Source organism: Chrysochloris asiatica, unplaced genomic scaffold (genome assembly GCF_000296735.1).
Source record: "Chrysochloris asiatica unplaced genomic scaffold, ChrAsi1.0 scaffold00285, whole genome shotgun sequence".
NCBI classification, from domain to species: Eukaryota; Metazoa; Chordata; class Mammalia; order Afrosoricida; family Chrysochloridae; genus Chrysochloris; species Chrysochloris asiatica.
The window spans coordinates 2484432-2503932 of record NW_006408803.1 but is presented as its reverse complement, the minus strand read 5'-3'; the positions used below and the strand labels follow the sequence as shown (position 1 = coordinate 2503932).

Sequence of the window (19501 nt, the reverse complement as noted above, 5' to 3'; positions counted from 1 at the left end):
TCAGTATCATTGGCTCTTGATCATGTGCTACCTCTTGAAACAGTTTGAACATTAACCATATCCTTTTGGTACAGTCACTGTGTGTATTCCTTCCATCCTCTCTTGATGTTTTCTTCATCATTCAATAATTTTCCCAGAGAATCTTTCAATAATGAAGTTGAGGCTTGAATTTTTTCTTCAGTTTCCCCAGCTTGAGAAATTATAAGAAAGTAGTACAAACAACATGTGGAATCAAATTTCCATTATTTGTAGAATATATGTGCAAAATCCATAAAATGGTTTTCAAAACCTTTTTCCAATTTATCCGATCTTTTGAATCTCCCTATTCATTTCTCCCTCTATGAATTCTCTACTGCAACAAACTCACTTCTCCCAGAAAACATTATTTACTTTATCATGACCAAAGTAAAAATAGTATTATTTATGAAACCATAAACTAAGGAAGGTACTGTTATTTTATAAATGACATTTTGCTTATCATGAATGACCACATTATAATGAATTAATACTTCAAAAATATCTTAAATGGGCATTTGTCTAAGGATCTTTTCAGAGGTTTCTTTTGGTAGTTCAACAACTGGAATTTGATGACATTGTTTTTAAAAATCAATATTTTGCACAGCTGTTATTTTCTTTCACTTCTAATTAAATATCAATGCATCATTATCACAATTCTGACCTTCATATTCAGAGTTGACACTCTTAACCTGCCAACAGTAAGTTATGTGCTTTGAGCTGATTTTTGAACAATAACTTTTTTTTTAAGCATTCTGTACTCTTTTCCCTACCTTCTAATGACTAATAGGATGTATTTATGGAAGCCCCTGTTGAGGACAAAACCTGTGACTACAGAGGATAATGAAAATAATGGGTCTATAAGGTTTAACCTTGACTTCATTCATACTATATAGTCAAATCACCCAAGGTAAATAAGTGCATATATTCACTTATTTTTGCATTGATTTTGAGATGCATTAGAAAAATACATACCAGTGTTTGCCCTGGACATTTAATTTTAGAATTGTTCTTACCCAAATCAAATTAGCTGTGGTCCCATTCTTATTTATTCATGCATTTCTTTTCATATAAATTTTCATTCCTATAAAATTCCATCTCTAACACTTCAGGGCAGTATCATAGGAATTGTCCCCCAAACATAGAATGCCTTAGAAATAAAATAGCAGTAGTGGTTATGAATCAGGCTGCAAACCACAAGGTCAGCAGTCCGAAACTACCAGTTGCTCTGCAGGAGTTAGATGAGGTGTTCTGCTCCCGTAAAGATTTACAGGATCGCTCTGGGTCGGAACCGACTTGACGGCACTTAAAACAACAAGTTAGAAAGTGAAATTCTCAGAAGAACACTTCTTCCATATACATCATAAATCGGTATGAGTTTCATTTGGTAATGGCTTCTTAATACCTTACAGTAATTTTTTGTTATATTTTGTCCATTAGTTTATCAGAAAATCAAAGTAGTAATATTATAGAGTTTTTAAAAAATATTTTCCTTTAAGAAGCTAATGTACCATTTTTGGAACAAGCAACAGTTATTGAAATTACTAAACAACAGTGTTGTTGTAGGGTGCAGTGGTCTGTATTGACACATAGTGACCCTATGTATAACAGAACAAAACACTGCATGGTCCTGTGCATCCTGAAGATTGTTGCCATGTTTAAGTACATTGTTGCTGCCACTATGTAAGTCCATCTTGTTGAGGATCTTCCTTTTTTTGTGACCCTCAACTTTGCCATGTATAATGTCCTTCTCCAGGGTCTTATGAATTTGTTTTAATTTTCTTCAGCTTCAACCTGAACTTGTATATGAGCAACTGATGATCTGTTCCACTGTCATCCCATAGTCTTGTTTTGACTGATGATGATACTGAGCTTCTTCATTGTTTATTCCCACAGATGTAGTGAATTTGACTAATTTTTATGCCCTCTTTATGCAGTACACATGTATGTTGTTGTTGTTGCTTTATGCCATCAAGTTGATTCTGACTCACTGCAACCCTATGCATGACAGAGCAAAATACTGCCCAGTCTATGCCATCCTCACAATTGTTCCGTTTGAGCCCATTGCTGATGCCACTGTAACAATCCATTTCACAGGAGTCTTCTGTGCTTTGTTGATCCTCAGTTTTGCCAACCATGATATCTTTCTTCAAGGTCTGGCCCCTTCTGATAACATGTCTGAATTATGAGAGAAGAAGTATTACCATCCTTGCTGTTGAGATTTCTGGCTGTGTTTCTTTCAAAACAGATTTGCATATGACCTAATTGAAAATACCATGGCTTGTTCAATGTACCTTAGTCCTCATACTTGTATTTTTGCTCTTGAACACTTTAAAGAGTTCTTGTGCAGCAGATTTGTCTAATGCAGTATGTCATTTAGGTTTTTGCTACAAAATAAGACATTGCTCTTGTAAAATTCTAATATACTAAATCCAACATTACATTTTCCAATTACCAATCCTTCCTCTTATTTTCAGCATTCACATTCCAATCATCAGTAATCATCAATGCATCTTGATTGCATGCTTGATCCATTTCAGACTGAAGAGATTGGCAGAATTCAATTTCATCATCATTGGCTTTGGTGGTTGATAAGTAAACTTGAATAATGGTGGTATTAACTGGTATCCCTTGTTGTTATTTGTTGTTGTTAAGTGCCATTGAGTTGTTTCCCACTCATTGTGACCCTGTATAAGGTTTCTTAGGAGTGGCTGCTGAGTCTAAATCAACTATTTTCTGGTTCAAACCGATCTTGAGGTCCAGTGCCTATCTTGCAACACCACACTGAGACTCCCTGTCTTATTTGTATGCATATGGGTATTATCCTATCATAAGTATCATTGTATATCAAAATGGATTTGAAATACTCTTTTTGATGATGAATGCAGTGTCATTCCTTGTCAATTTGTGATTCCCAGTATAATACATCATATGATTATATGATTCAAAATGGCTCACTAGTACCTAGAATATTGATCTTTATGAACTCCATTTCATTTTGATAACTTACAATTTTCTTATATTCATTCTTCATACATTCTAGTTTCTGATGTTTACAGCTGTTTCTTCTCATTTTGAGTTGTTTGCCATCAACAAATGAAGGTCCTGAAAACTTTACTCCATCCACATCATTCAGGTCAGCTTTACTTTGAAGAGGCAGCTCTTCCCCAGTCATATTTTAAGTGCCTTCTAACCTGAGGCATTCAATTTATGACACAATATCAAACAATATCCCATTGCTATTCATAAGGTTTCAGTGGTTAACCTTTCAGAAGTGCTCTGTCTCTCCTTCTTCCTTGTCTGTCTTAGTCTGAAAACTCTACTAAAATCTCTCTACCATTAGTTATCCTGCTGGCATTTAAAATACTAGTGACATAGCACCCAGCATCACAGCAATACACAAGTCACCACATTATGATAACCTGATAGATGAGTACTAGTTACTAACAGTAAGAGATCTAGCAATTTAAGCCCCAACTTGCTCTTTGGAGTTTTTTCTTGTGGCGCTATAGGTTAATATGCTGAACTGCAAAGTCATTTGAACCTCAAGGTCATCAGTTCAAGCTTACCAGTCATTCGTTGGAAACCTTATACAGGGTTGGGATGTGTCAGAACCAACTTGACGGCATTTAACAACAACCTGCAAGACACCCTACATTGACCTTTTGCTGAGGGAATTTTGTTTTTGTCATGGGGCTACCCATATGTTTCTTGGAAAGTGTATTTCTTAAAACAACTCATGGTAAGGTAATATGTAATATGGAAATTATATGGTGAATTTGGCAATTATGAACTAACCAGGAAACACTTTGGTGAGTTTTATCAACAAGTGCCCAACATTATGGTTGTAGGTGTAATTCCAAGCTTCAGGGACAGCTATCCTTTAAGTTTCAGCCATTCTGTTCCATATGTGTAGTCCCTGAGAACTATTTTATAATATAACATATAATGCAGTACTATAATTCATGCTCATAAATACTCTTAGTAATTATTGCAAATATGCATTATTAACTTAATGCTATATTACTGATGAGGCACTGTAGGATAAGTACTGGACTGTGAACCACAAGGTCAGTGGTTCAAATCTACCAGCTGCTCCTTGGAAACTCTGTACAGTGTCGCTATAAGTCAGAATGGCACTTAATAACAACAAAGACAGTATGGAGAGTGTGGTGGCTACATACAATAAGCCTTGGACCATAAACCACAAAATCAATATTTTACACCCACTAGGACCTTGGAGAAAGAAGAAGCTTTCTGCTCCAGCAAAGATTTTAAAGTCTCAGAAACCCTGTACAGGGTCTCACTTAGTTGGAATCGACTCTTTAGCACTTAACAAAACAAAAAACAATTCTGTACAAGACTCTTATCTGGCAGAATTTATCCAACACTGCAAAGCAAGATCCCTTTCTCAACTCATTCCCTTATCCTCAGCCTAAATCCCAAACTCATAAGTCAGATTGTTAGTGTTTTCATTAACTCAAAAGGAAGCAGTAGACATCTTGTTTAATGGGCTTATATGCACAAAATGGACATTTTGCTAGCAGATCTTTCTCTTTTCTTGTTACCAGACAAGATTTTCTATGTTATTAAAATAAATAAAAACCCTGAGAATTTCTAACAATTACATTGCTTCTAAAGTTCATTTTTAAAGAAAAAAATTAATTTTTATAAAAGTCTTATTTTTAAAGCACTGCAAAACTCAGAAATTAAATTTATTTAAAACTATTTTTATTAAACAATGTTAATTAAGATTCCAGTTTTTAAATTTTCAGTTTTTAAATACACCAATGACATTTTTTCATAAAATTTACACGATTTTATTTTTTTCTCCAAGATTTGAAATTTAGATTTTTGGTGTAACTCAGATGTGACCATTTTCAAAAGCATAGGTTTTTATACCTTATGTCAATATCTTATTACCAATCTAAATCATTATGCTTGTTATTTTTAAATGTACACTTTTTCTCATTTAATTTGTTTGCATTTAACCCTTTTGAAAATTAAGCATTTTTTTTTTCTTTGTTGAGAGGAAGAATTCTGGATAATATCCCTGAGTTGTTAGCGTTCTAACCAGGAAGGATTTTTCTTTTTTTTCCCCCAGTGCTGACCTTTTGTTATGCTGTAGTTATAGCAACCAGAAGAGTTCCTTCTGTCTGTCTGTTGTATTCTCTTTCCAAACTAATGACAGTCTTTTCTATGCTGTTGTGTAGTATAGAGAATGCTTTATGGGCATTGATTTCTTGATTTACTGATGCATTTAGCTAACACAGAATTTAGATGGACATTTAAAATATAAATGCAATTAATTGAAATAGAATTTTCATAATATATATTATTTATAGAATATGATGGGGGATTCAAAAAGTTTGTCAAGAAAAATTCATAATCTTTTAATTCCATTTTTTCCATGAATTTTTGAATCCCTCGCTTAAATATCATTAATTTAGATGTTTTCCATATTGTCTTTAAGCTTCCCTAATCAATCTGCAGTGTAAGTTCTCAGTGATCAAGTTTATGTATCCTCTCTTTGTGCCTTCTTAATCTAAACATAAGAGAGAGAGAAATAAAACTGGGAAAGTCCTTTTTAGGGGAACAGGATGTCATCAGGACAAGTAGTTTGTGTGTCAAAGTGAGCCATACAATCTAATTTTGAACTTGGGCATTCTTAGTCTCATTTTACTGATAAGAACTCATTTTACTGTAGGATAAGCACTAAACTGCAAGGTCAGTTTGAACTGAAAAGTCAGCGGTTCAATCTCACCAGCCACTCCTCAGAAACCCTATACAGGGTCTGAACCATTTTGATGGAACTTAACAACAACAAAAATATCAGTTTAACTATAGCTATTATCTATTGTATAAGATTTGTGAGGGTTCATTAATTTAACAAAATATGCACTCATTTAGTAGAATTTTTTGTTGTTGTTTTTAAGTGTCATGGAGTTGGTTATGACCCATAATGACCTTGTATAGAATTTCATAAAAACAGTTGGTGAGCTCAAACTGCTGACCTTGAGGTTCAAACCGACTTTGCAGTCCAGTGCATTAACCGACAACACCACACCAGGAGTCCATTTATAGAATGTTGTTGTTGTTGTTGTTAAGTGCCATCGAGTCGATTCCTACCCATAGCGACCCTGTATAGGGTTTCCAAGGAGCAGCTGGTGAACTTGAACTGCCGATCTTGTAGTTCAAATGGCTTTTCAGTCTGGCTCATTAACCCACAGCGCCACACCAGGATTCCATAGTCCTGTGTAAAAACAAAAGGTGAACTGCCTGAAAATCACAACTCCTTCCTTCACACTTATTTCTTAACTGAATACAGTCCTCTCTCTCTCTCGCTTTTTTTATTCAGCAGTATTATCACATTTTTGCTTTATATATATCTAATCTTTCCTATTTGAGATTTACCTTGGATGCAACATTGGATTTCAGTCCCACTTTACTCAAATGGTGCCATCATATCTAGGAGCTCAAACATTACTGAATCCAACAGGACTGGGGCTGACATCATTATCTAGGTAACTATCTATAGCTACACACTTCCTTTAATTCAGAGCCACAAACTGCCATTCTGTAATTTTAATTTGGTCCTCAAACATGTTTTGTTTGGGTCCTGTGTGCTCAAAAATAACAAACCCAAAAAACCTGGATTTGAAGACTGGAAGATCTGAGAACACTGGATTTATATTTCCTCCTGAATTTTTTATTCCATCTACATTCTTAGTATTTCCTATTGATTAACACCTCTCCACTTAAGTATTGGAATTTACAACTGTGCACATTTGTGCTGGTTGCTTATGGACAACAATGTCTGGCTTACTAGACAGGTAGCTCTTTTTGTCAAGCCATGTTCTGTTGGATAGCAGTGTCCTTGGGAGTAAACAAAGCTATGAATAAGTCAATGAAATAGAAAATTTAATGTCTCAGCCACCTTTATTAACTATTCTTCTTTAAGTATTAAACAATTAGCATCTAGAAGATCTCAGCTCATAAGACTATATCTAGATTGAGCTTAAAATTATACTCAATTCTACTTTACAACTGTTTCTGTGGAACCATTTCACTTAAATATATTCTCATGTGCACTACATTAAATATCAACTAAGATGTAAATAATATGCAATATTTAATTTTGTTAACTCATTGCAGACAAATCCGAAGCTATATTTAATTTAAAATTAACAAAATGACTAAAAGAATAATGTATACTGTGTAGTGATTATAATGTTATATTTTTTTTCTTTGGGGACTATTCTTTGTTAACTAATAGCATTTTAGAATTGTAGTACTTGAAAGAGCAGTTTTTTTTCTGTTTGTAATCTGGCTATTTTAAAATGCATGATAATGTGATAGCATTTACTTTTGAGTGCTTCTATTTTTAAGGATCTTCTATTTATATTCCTATAATTTTTGGCCACCTTTTACTAGTGAAAATGAAACAATTAGAATAAATATGACCACTGAATTTGGCACCTTGTTGGCAGCTTTGATTGATTTACACAATTTTATTTACTAAATTCCAAGAATCTGAGATTTGAACAATGCCAAGCTAAAGATATTCTACTGACCATTATTCACCTTGAAACGACACTTAAAAACAACAACAACAACAACAATCCCTTTGCAAAGACCTTGAGTAGCTTAATGGTTTAAGGTTTGACTGCAAACCAGAAGTTCAGTTGTTTGAATCCCTAGGTCTCTGTGGGGAATAGAGCTAGTGATCTGTTCCTGTAAAGATTATAGCCTAGAAAACCCTATCAGGCAGTTCTATATCATCATATAGGGTCACTGTGAGTTAAAATTGACTTGATGACACAACAATCTCCTTGCAAACAAATCTATACTTGGGCATTCTTTCTTCTTGCAAAATATTAGATAACTTTATTCTTCAAGCCTAAATAGAAAGAAGATTGTCAGAATTGTACTGATTACATGTAAAGATTTCTCATGTGGTGTTATTGGTTAAGCACTGGAATGTTTACAGCCAGGTTGACGGTTCAAACCCACCAGCTGTCCCCTGGAATCCTTATACAGGGTTGGTATGAATTGGAACTGACTCAATGACCCTTAACAAAGACAGCAACACATGTGAGGAAAAAGAAAAAACCACAAACAAACCTACTCAAAGTGGCTAAAATGGTGAGATACAAAGTAAGGAAGTCTAGAGGCATAGGTTGATCTGTGGTTCCAGAATGTCACGGATAGTTCAGATTTTCTGCTATCTTTACTCAGTTGCCCATTGTCTTGGCTCTTCTCTTAGGCTTTCCTCAGTTATTTTTACAGAAATTCCAGGCATCTACCTTTAACTTTTATTATAAAAATTCTATCATTTTTGTGTCTATATCTTTACAATGAGGTGTTCCTAGGGAACACAAACATTAAGCACTTGGCTACTAACAGAAAAGTTATAGATTTAAACCCACCAATAGATGCCTCAGTAGTTAAGTCTATCAATCTGCTTTCAAAGGGTCACAGTTGTGAAAATCTTATGAAACATTTCAACTCTATATACATAGGATCTCCATGACTTGAAATCATCTCAGTGGCAATCAACAACAACAAAAACAATTTCTAGATTGAGGAACTTTCTTAGTAGCACTACATTAGATTTCCCCTCAAGTTGCCTTGGCCAATGTTTGATCACAGATATACACTTAGTTAGTCCAACAACTGTCAAAAGGGATGAGAATGACTTAATTGTATAAATATCTCTGTGGTGCCTTGAATTTATTTGATATGGCTTTCTATCTAAAGTCTTCTTAATTCCCACAAAGTGATTGGGTGGGACCATACAAATAAGGTATACAGGACCCCCAAGGTTAGTTTTTTTTCTGCTAGCTAGTTTTAAAAGGAGCCATCTCAGAAGCAGAGACCAAAGATCACAGGACTATCAAGAAGGAACGGCATGACTGACACATGACATTCCTACCTAGAGAAAGAGCAACTTCCGAAGTGATGGCAGAGGCAACTGGCATGAGGCTACTGGTAAGAGGCGATGGCAAGAAGGACTGCAAGAGGTGATTGCGGAAACTACAGCAATGGTGGTGACATGGAGAGACAGAGTAACTTTGGGCTCTAGGCCTATGGACTGAGTAAAGCTGAGTGTCTACAGACAGGAGACTGGTTTGAAGAACATGCTATTTGGGCATTCAGAGAATGGTTTAAAGAATTTTGTAAAACATGCTGGAACAGGGCAGAGTCCAAGGGACTACATGGCTGAGAGGCTAAAGACAAGAGTGAGGCGCACCTGCCATATGGCAAACAAAAGACTTTTCTGCCTGAAGAACTTCTACGTCCTGAGGTTATTTTGATCCTGAATTGTATCCTGTTAATTTCTCAAATAAACCCCATAATCATGAGTATTGTTGTGAGTTCTGTGTGACCATTGCAATGGATTACCTAAGCCAGATGTGAAGCAGAGAGTGCTGTGGGATGAATAGTTGGTATCAGAATAGGATGAAGAAGATTTTAAGGTGGAAGCATGTCTGACAACTGCTTCAAAATTGGCCATGGGCTGATTTTGAGTTTTTGATTCTCCCTCCCCCTTGTGAAGCCAAGGGAAGTCAGATCTGGTTTCCACATGGTCTTTAACAATTTCCAACACAAAACTAGGATTGGGATTTGATTTCCTAAAGCACATGGCTGCGTGGAAGATAAGAAATATCTGAACTTATGGTTCAGTTAAGAATAATGAAGGAGAGTAATTTGTAGATGTTGATCAAACAAAATACTAATATCTGCTATCTTATATAACTCTGTAAAGACCTGGAGTTACAAAACCAAAAAGGAAGAACATACCCAGCATTTTTTAAGCAGAAGGAACTGAAGAAAAGATTCAATCTTTGACTTGCAGTATTGAAGGATTCTATGGGCAAAATATTGAATGATGCAGAAAGCATCAAAAGAAAGTGGAAGGAATACACACAGTCACTATAGCAAAAAAAAAAAAAAAAAAAGAGGTTGGTGTTCAACCATTTGAAAGGGTAGCATACTATCAAGAGTCAGTGTTACTTTGGCTACCCAAAATGGGGGAGGGGGTTACAAAAGCATGAAGAGACTGGCTTACAAGCTTTCAAGAGGGCGCCTAGTTTCAGACGGTACAGGGGAAGGTAGAATCTCCACTGAGTGGTTTCCAACCTGTCTAGACAGGGCTGGTGAAAGGAGATGGGGATAAGACTCTTGTGGTTCAATAGTGCATAATAGCTATCAGGACTGATTGTAAATGTTGTGAATGTAAAGGTAGACGTTTTGTAACAAAAGAAGGAGTGGTTGATCTTGCAGTCCAGGGACGGAGGACCCTTGGACCATCAAGGGAGAAGAGTGGAGTGCAGGACCCCATGCAGAGAAGCAGTGATGCCAGAGATGGAGGCAAAGACAATGACATGGAGAGATGGAGTGGCTGGGGACTCTGGACTCAAGGAGAGAGACAGGCTGTGTGCTGGTGGCCAGGGGGCAGGCTTGTAGTGTATACCCTTTGGTTGTTTAAGTGGTTATATATTCCTGAGTGTTTAGGTGTATATCTCCAAACAACAACAACAACAACAACAACAACAAAATAGAATGGAAGCAAATGCTATTGAATGATGATGCATGAAGGGGATTGTAATCATTGCAATTAAATGAAATACAATAGGATGAATGTAAACCTGATGTTCTCCCGTGTGAACTATCACTCAATTTAAAAAAAAAAAAAAAAAAAAAAGCCAATGTTACTGAAGGAAGAAATACAAGGTGTACTGAAAGCATATTAGCAAAGAACAAGGCATGGAGATTGATGGAATATAAATGGAAACCTTTTAACTGATGTAACACTGGAGGCACTCACTCATCTATGCCAAGAAATTTGGAAGATTGGAAGACAATTATCTATCCAACTGAGTGGAAGAGATCCATATTTGTGCCCATTACAAAATGAGGTGACCCAACGGAATGCAGAAATCATTGGATAGTATCATTAATATCACATACATGTAGAATTTTTCAAAAGATAATAAAAATGGGTGTAACCATATATTGACAGAAAACTTCCAGAGGTTCATGCCATATTCATAAGAGGATGTAGAATGAGGGATATCAATGCTGATGTCATATAGCTGAAAGCAGAGAATACCATTAGAATATTACTTGTGCTTTATTGACTACACAAAGACTTTCAATTGTGTGGATTATAAAAAGCTACATACAACATTGCAGAGAATGAGTGTTCCAGAACACTTAATTGTGCTCATGAGGAATTTGTAACATAGACCAAGGGGCAGTTATTTGAATAGAAAAAGGGGACACCAAATGGCTTAAAATTAGGAAAGGTTGTGCCAGGGTTGTATTCTTTCATCATGCTTATTCAACCTGTGTGCTGAGCAAATATTCTGAGAAGATGGATTATATGAATAAGAACATAGTATCAGGACTGGAGAAAGACTCATTAACAACCTGCAATATACAAGTGATACAACCTTGCTTGCTGAAAGCAAAAAGGACTTAAAATACTGATGAAGATCAAAGATGACAGCCTTCACTATGGGTTGCATATCAATATAAACAATACAAAAATCCCAGAACAATAAACAATATCCATAAAAGTAGAGAAAAAATTGAAATTGTCCAAGATTTCATTTTGCTCAGATCAACTTTCAACACTCATGAAAGGAATAGTCAAGGTAATAAACATCATATTGCATTGGGCAAATTTACACAAAACCACTTTAAAGTGTTGAAAAGCAAAGATGCCAGATTGAGAAGTAAGGTGTGTGTGATCCAAGACATGATATTTTCAATAACCTCATATGCATGTGAAAATTGGATGGTGAATAAAGAAGACCATAGAAGAACTGATGCATTTGAGTTATGGTGTTGGAGGAAATTATTGAAAGAACCATAGACTGCCAAAAAAACAAACAGACCTATGCTGGAAGAAGTTTGGCTAGAATGTTCCTTGGAAGTCAGGATTACCAGACTTCATTTCTCATACTTCAGTTATATCAAGAGGAACCAGTTCCTGGAGAAGGATATCATGCTTGATAAAGGGGAGGATCAGAGAAAAAGAGGAAGCCTCCCAGAGAGATGGATTGGCACAGTGGCAGCAGTAATGGATTGGGCGTAACAAAGATTCAAGGTTGGTGCAGGACTAGGCAGTTTTATGCTCTGTTCTGCATAGGGTCACTGTAAGTTGGTACCAACTAGATAGCACCTAACAACAAAAACAACAATATAACTCTTTCACTTATTTCTGCTCTCTTAGAAAACTTAGTCTGATTGTAGTGGTTACGAATCAGGCTGCGAACCTTAAGTTCAGCAGTTTGAAACTACCAGCCACTCTGTGGGAGAATGATGAGGCTTTCTGCTCCTATAAAGATTTACAGCCTTGGAAACCCTGTACAGGGTCGCTATGGGTCAGAATCGACTTGACAGCACTTAACAACAACAACAACATGGTTAACATTGCAAAGAATAGCTAATCCAGAACACATAATGAGGAGTGGATACATACACCAAGAATCAGTTGTTAGCATAGAACAGGTGATACTGAATGGTTTAAAATTAGAAATTGTGTGCACCAGGGATGTATCTTTCACCATATATATTCATCTGTATGCTGAACAAATAATCCAAAAAACTAGATGAGATGATGTGGAACATGGTATCAGGATTGGAGGAAGACTCATTAACAATCTGTGATATACAGAAGACGCAATCTTTCTTGATGGAAGAGAAGACTTAAAGTACTTGCTGATGAACGTAAAAAACTATATATAAGTAAGGTACAATCCGTACTTCTGTATGGATTACTCCTCAATATAAGAATATGAAAATTCTCACAACAACCAATAAATAGCATCATGATAAATGGAGACAAGATTAAAGCTGTCAAAGACTTCAATTTTTTTTGGATCCAAAATCAATGCTCATAGAAGCAGCAGTCAAGAAATCAGATGACATATTGAATTGGGAAAATCTGCAAAAGACCTTTTTAAAGTATTCAGGAGCAAAGTTGTCAGTTTGAGGACTATGGTGTGCCTGATCCAAGCCGTGGTATTTTCAGTTGCCGCAAAGGAATGCGAAAGTTGGACAATGAATAAGGTAGATCATAAAATAATTGATGCATTTGAATTATAGTGGAAGAACCATGGGCTGCCAGAATAACAAACAAATTTATCTTGAGAGAGGTACATCCAGCGTGCTCCTTAAAAATAAAGATGGCAAGACATTATTTTTTCTGCTTTTGACGTGTCGTTAGGAGGAACCCATTCCTGGTGAAGAACATCATGCTTGGAAAAGTGAAGGGTCAGCAAAAAGGAGGAAGACCCTCCCAACTAGATGGATTGGCACAGTGGTAGTGACAATGGACTCTAACAGGACAATAATAGTGAGGATGGTTCAGAACTGGGCCGTGTTTTGTTCTGTTGTGCATAGTGTCATTCCGAGTATGAAGTGACTTGATGGCACCTCACAGCGATAATAAACATTTAATGTTATATCATATCTATTTCCATAATGCAGTCCATCATGAATATTTTCCTCTTTTGCCTGCTGTTGTCTCTTGAACTTATTATCTTAATGTATTTGTAAGCTATCAGAAGCAAACTAAATATCATTCACTATTTAAAATTTCAAGTTGTTTCCCCCAGCTGACTCAAATTTGCAAAAATCTGGCATAATTTAAAAGTAAATAAATAGAAGCAACACTTAGCAGAAGGTTCCTAACAAAAACAAAGCTGTGCACGTTTTGTTTATTTATGGGATCCATGCAAAGTGTCATACTCATTTAAAAATATTCAGAACATGAGTGATTGATTTTAAAAAACTGGATAGGATTAAGAAATTTATGTATTCTTCAAAATTAAAAGTTTGCCTAATTTTTGTAATATTTTACATGGAGAAAAACTTCTTTGCCTTTGTGACTCTTTGGATTTTTTTCAAAAATGTTGAACATGGGTAAAAAAATACCCATCATTTTCAACAGTTTTATGAATCAGCAAGATGAACAGGCAAAAGGATGTTACAAACCCGCTCCATATGTATACATACACATTTGTTTGTTTTCTAAGGTTTGTTAAATTTTAAAAGTGAAAAGTCCTGTATTATTATTATTTTTTAATTCAACAAATTTATAGAATACCCAAATACAAATCAGTTTAAAATTACTGTTCTAGGTAATGTTGTGGTTAAGTGCCATCAAAGTGGTTCTGACTCATAGTGACCTTGTGTAGGGTTTCCGAGGAGTGGCTGATGGGTCTGAACTGCTGACCTTGCAGTTCAAACCAACCCTGCAGTCCAGTGCATTATTCTTCAGTGACAAACAAGGTAATAGATACTTAACAATTTGAGTGAAGGCAAAGGCAATATGCAATAAAAACATGATCAGCACAAAATCGCTAAAAGAAAAAAAAAACATGGAAAGATGTGTAAGAGTTACAGACAACCAAGGTAAATGTTATTACATACACAACCCTACATTATCAGTAATAACCACTAATCTTCAAGCTTTCAGAATATAACAAAGAGGTATAGAATGGTATAAAATAAGGAAATAGTTGTGCCAGGGTTGTATTCTTTCAGCATGTTTTTTCACACTATGTTGAGCAAATAATCTGAGAACTGGATTATTGGAGAAGAATGTGGCAACCTGTGATATGCAGATGATACAACCTTAGTTGCTGGAAGTGAAAATGATTTAACATACTTACTGATGAAGATCAAATACAACAGTCTTCAGTATAGCTAGCATCTTTTTGTAAAGAAAACAAAAGGCCTCACAACTAGACCAATAAGTAGAAGATTGGAATTATGAAAGACTATGTTTTGCTTGTATCCACAATCAAGACTGAAGCAAGCAGCAGTCAAGAAATTAAACGACATATTGCATTAGGCAAATATGCTGCACTAGACTTCTTTAAAAATTTCAAGAGCAACAATATCAGTTTGAGGATTAAAGTGAGACTGACCCAAGCCATGGTATTTTCATTGCCTTATATGCATGTAAAAGTTGAACAGTGGGTAAGGAAGATTATAGAAGAATCAACGAATTTGAATTATGGTGTTGTAGAAGAATATTAAAAGTACCATGAGCTGCCAGAAGAACTAATAAATCTGTGCTGGAAGAAGTATAGCCAGAATGTTCCGTAAAAGCCAAGATAGCAAGACTTCATCCCTCATACTTCAGACCTGTTATCAGGAGGGACCAGACCCTAAAGAAGGACATCATCATTGATAAAAAAAATAGGGCCAGATAAAAAAGGGGAAGACCCCTAGTGAGATGGATTGACACAGTAATGGCAGCAATTGCCTTAAAATAACAACTGTGAGGCTGGCACAGGAACAGGCAGTGTTTTGTTCTGTTATGCATAGGGTCCCTATGAGTCAGACCTGACTCGATGGGACCTCACAATAACAACAGCAATCTATAAGTGGATATGTAAACAGACTAGCAAGATGAACAGGCAAAAGGGACTACACTAAAAATCATGTATAGGTTTGTTATTGCTGCTAGGTGCCATCAAGTTGGTACCGACTCATAGTGACCCTATGCACAACACAACAAAATACTGCCCAGTCCTGGGCCAACCTCACAATTGTTGCCATGCTTGAGTCCATTGTTGCTGCCACTTTGCCAATCCATCTAGCTGGAGGTCTTCCTCTTTATCTCTGACCCTCCACCTTATCAAACATGATATCCTTCTCCAGAGACTGTTCCATCCTGACAATATGTCCGAAGTATGAGAGATGAAGTTTGGCCATCCTGGTTTCCAAGCAATGTACTAAGTATCAATCTAGGAAAATTGAAAGTTTTCAAAAATAAAATGGAACACATAAACATCTATATCTTAGGCATTAGTGAGCCGAAATGGACTGGTGTTGGCTATTTTGAGTCTGCCAACCATGTGGTTTACTATGACAGGAATGACAAATTGAAGAAGAATGGTGTTGCAATCATTCTCATAAAGGACATATCCAGATCAGTCATCAGGTACAATGCTGTTTGTGATAGGTTAATATCCGTGCACCTACAGGGAAGACCAGTTAATACTACTATTATTTAAATGTATGCACCAACAATTAAAGCCAGTGAGGATGAAATAGAAGAATTCTACCAATTTCTTCAATCTGAAATTGATCAAATATGCAATCAAGATTTATTGATCATTACTGGTGATTGGAATGCAAAGGTTGGGAACAAGAGGAAGGATCAGTAGTTGGAAAATATGGCCTTGTTGATAGAAATGATGCTGGAGATCACATGATGGAATTCTACAAAATCAATTATTTGTTTATTTCAAATACCTTCTTTAGGCATCATAAGTGACTATTATACACATGGACCTCACCAGATGGAGTACACAGAAATCAAATTGACTACATCTGTGGAACGAGATGGAAAAGCTTCACTTCATCAGCCAAAACAAGGCCAGGGGCAGATTGTGGAACACTGTTGTTAGGTTCTTTCAATTCAGGATCAACTCATAGCAACTTCATGCACAACAGAACAAAACACTGCCTAGTCCAGCCACAATCTCACAGTTGTTGCTACACTTGAGCCCATTTCTGCTGACACTGTGCCAATACATCTCATTAGGATCTTCTTTTTCACTGACCCTCCACTTTACCAAGCATAATTCCTTCTCCAGGAACTGGTCCCTCCTGATAATAAGTCTGAACTATTATAGATGAAGAGTCCTGGTGTGGTTCTGCAACTTAATGCACTGGACTACGAAGTTGGTTTAAACCACCAGGTCCGTGGTTCAAACTAACCAGATGCTCCTTAGAAACCCTATAGAGGGTTGCTATAGGTCAGAACAACTTGGCAGCACTTAACAACAGCAACATTATAGATGAAGTCTGGCCATCCTGACTTCCAAGGAGCATTCTGGCTGTACTTCATCCAACACAAATCTATTTTTTCTTTGGGCGGTCAATAGTAATTTTAATATACTCCTTTAACACCATAACTCAAATGCACAATTTCTTCTATGGTCTTACTTATTCACTGTCCAACTTTCACAAGCATATGAAGTTACTGAAAATATCATGGCTTGGGTCAGGCACCCCTTAGTCCTCAAACTGACATTTCTGCTCTTCAAAACTTTAAAGAGTTGTTGTACAGCAGATTGTCTAATGCAATGCATCATTTGATTTCTTGACTGCTGTTTCCATCAGTGTTGATGTTTGATCTGAGCAAAATGAACCCTTTGACAACTTTAATTTTTTCTCCATTGTCTTGATACTATTTATTGATTTAGTGGTGAGCATTTTTGCATAGGTTTAGTAGATAATATAAGCAAACAATAAAAAGGAAATAAAATCATTGCCCTTGTAAAAATTATATTCTGTTGTCATGTATCTAATCATCTGATGGCCATTTATTTTACCTTTCAGTCTAAATTGTTCCTGATCACATTTTAGTTAAATAAATATTCTTGAGCACCAGCTGCATGCACAGCACAGTGTGAAATGCTGAGGAGTCAGAAAATGAATAACATAGCATTTTACCTTCAAGATGTTAATAATCTAATAGAATGTACTCAATCAGAAAAACAAAACAAAACAAAAAAAACATGCACACACATGCATCTAGTAACAATTATCCCATTTCTCTTAGAGATTCAATATTTAAATGAATATAAATAAAGTGTAACAAAACTCAGAAATGGAAATAGAGTGAAAATAGGAAGACTTGGACAATTTGGGGGCTAAGATGTCAGTTTGAGGACTAACATGCACCTGACCCAAGCCATGGTATTTTCAATAACCTCCTGTGCATGTGAAAGTTGGAAGACCATAGAAGAATTGATGCTTTTGAGTTATGGTGTTGGAGGAGAATATTGAAAGTGCCATCAGCTGCCCAAAGAACCAACAGATTTGTATTGGAAGAAGTGCAGCCAGAGTGCTCCTTGGAAACCAAGATGGCCAAACTTTGTCTCTCATACTTCAGATATATTGTCAGGAGAGACCAATCACTGGAGAAGGATATCACGTTTGGTAAGGTGGAGTGTCAGAGAAAAAGAGGAAGACCCTCAGAGAGATGGATTGGCCAAGCGGCAGCATCAATGGGTTCAAGCATGGCAACAATAGTTAGGTTGCCCAGGATTGGACAGTGTTTCATTCTGCTGTGCATAAGGTCGCTATGAGTCAGCACCAACTTGATGGCACCTAATAACAACAACAACAATGTTCCTGAAAAAGCCCTCAACAAAGAAGTCTTTTGGGAACTGAAATGACTAACAAATGGATAAATGGAGACAAATATTTAGTGTAGACTGGTGTAAACAAAAACAGACAGCACAAACATATGTAGAGTACACAAATGGGGTGTTATTGAATGTGGAAATAGTAAAGAGACCCCAAGGGAAGAAATTGTATTGGGAAATGAAAACCAGGATAAAGAATAGTTAAATACTGCATAATATGCATTGTTATTCTAAAGAGAAATACTTCTTTAGTAATAAAAGAGAGCCTGCCTTAGATTCCTAGTGCTATGAGTAGTTTTAAAGGACAGAAATTTGTTTTTCACAGTTCTAGAGGCTAAAAATGCTAATCAGTGTCTAGGTATCAATCCATCAATTATTTCAAAAGCTTTAACTTATTCTAATATCATCTCTAAATCTTAAATATCACCTTCTGAATAATTTAAAGCAAGTGTGGAATTTGGGTTTGTCTCGATCTGTGGACCTCTGAAACATAGAATATAAATTATCTGTTTCCAAAGTACAAAGGGGCAACAGGCACAGTGTAGACATTCCCATTCTACATGGGCAAAGTTAAAGGAAAAGAAGAGTTCATCGATTAGAGGAAGATAAAGAAATTTGATAAAGGAAATAAGTGTAAATTGTTACAACCTTAAGAACTTGACCTATATTTATTGATGTAGGAGCTCAAAATGCCAACTGAGAGCTAAGGAGTCTTCACACCAAGGATCAATACTATCTTTTCTATATACAGGGTTGATAGGGACAGGCAACATAGACATTAGTTACCTAAAGTGTGGGGGCTATAAAGGCATGAAGTGATTGGTTAACAAATTTTCAAGAAGGAGTTTAGTTTCAAAGGGTGCTAAGGAATGCAGAATCCCCACAAGTATTCATCTTGTCTAGAGAGGTCTGGTGAAAAGAGATGGTGATAAAATTCTTATGATTCAATAGTGAGTAATTGTTATCATGACTAATTGGTACTGTCACAACTGTAAATGTATAAGTTTTATAATAAAAAGTGGGGAGCATTTAATCTTGCAGCACAGAAACAGAGAACCCTAGGACCATCAAGGGAGAAGAGCATGGGTGGAATGTGGGACCCTATCCAGAAAAGCAGCGACGCCAGTGATGGAGACAGAGATGAAGGCATGGAGAAATAGGAGTCTAGAGTCATGGAAAGAGAAAGACTGTGTGCTGGTGGCCATGAGGCAGGCTTGGAAAATGTGCCCTTTGGTTGTTTAAATGATTATATAATCCTGAGTGTTTTTGTGTACAGCCCCGCCCTTCCCCCCCACCCC

At 36.3% G+C, this 19501-nt stretch overlaps 1 pseudogene; it reads left to right on the top strand.

Moving 5' to 3' along the window:
• The first annotated feature begins 8976 nt into the window (after nt 1-8976).
• LOC102833365 overlaps nt 8977-19501 on the top strand; it is a 48715-nt pseudogene continuing 38190 nt past the window's right edge.